A 1,044-nucleotide genomic window follows, 5' to 3' on the forward strand; every position below is an offset into this window, starting at 1 on the left:
AAAGTCAGTTTAAGTGAATCGGTATAAATATTTCGTACATTAATTTTTGAAGTGAAAACTTCTTTAGAATCGTTGGGAGTGATTTGGGAAAAAGTGAAACAAATTACATCATATAAACGTAGCGACGAACTAAACAACTTTTAGGCCAACACCGACAGTACGGCGCGATAGCCGAGCGGCTAGCAATGTGATCTTCCGATCCAAAATTCTTGGTTCGAATCACAAGAAATAAAATTTTTTTTTTTTTTTGAAATTTGCATTGTAGGACATTTCTGATTATTTATTGAAAACAGTTTTTTGGCTTTTCTATTTTTGGTTTAGATACTGAAAGTCAGTTTAAGTGAATCGGTATAAATATTTCGTACATTAATTTTTTTTTTGTGAGCGTGTAATTCTCAAAAGGTTTATTAGGTTTATTATTTAAAATGTATTGACTAGGTAGTGTGTTTATCAGTTTAACATCTGATAGATCCTCCATCGGAGGACAACAAATGTTAAACTAATTTTTGGAAATGGGCTGAGTGTTTTAGGGGCTTGCTCCACCTCTGCCACGGGTTGGCCCGGTATTGCAGTACGGCCGGGATTTCGGCCTTGAATAAATACAAGAAGAAATATACTAATACATTTAGCTTTGGTGGGAAGAGACATAAATTTTTATATGAATACAAGTAGACGAAAATGGAAGAAATTTGTAAGTCTGTTTCTTCGGTCCGTTTGGGTATTTTTTTTGACAACATCGAAACCAAAGCATTTGTATCATATTTTATCTATCATAAGCCACTCGTATCATTTGTTGAAATTGAAAACATTGAAGATGAATAATGATAAAATGAAGAAAATAAAATATGAACTTTATAGCAATATTATAATGAACCTATAATTATCCCGCTCCTGATGCTGCTTTCGTCTTATTCTCTCTCAGTTTGTTTTACGGAAGGTTTCACTTCTATCGCGTCTAACCGTTAGACTGGTATTTTTTATTTCCGCAAAGCCAAAACCGCACCACAAGCTCATAAAAAGTTATGTGCTGGCGATGACGAAGCC

At 34.1% G+C, this 1,044-nt stretch overlaps 1 pseudogene; it reads left to right on the forward strand.

Annotated features, from left to right (window-relative positions):
- The first annotated feature begins 415 nt into the window (after positions 1 to 415).
- Positions 416 to 599, forward strand: LOC129243199 (U2 spliceosomal RNA; annotated as a pseudogene).
- The last annotated feature ends 445 nt before the right edge of the window (positions 600 to 1,044 follow it).

The sequence above is a fragment of the Anastrepha obliqua genome, chromosome 3 (genome assembly GCF_027943255.1).
Source record: "Anastrepha obliqua isolate idAnaObli1 chromosome 3, idAnaObli1_1.0, whole genome shotgun sequence".
Lineage (NCBI taxonomy): Eukaryota > Metazoa > Arthropoda > Insecta > Diptera > Tephritidae > Anastrepha > Anastrepha obliqua.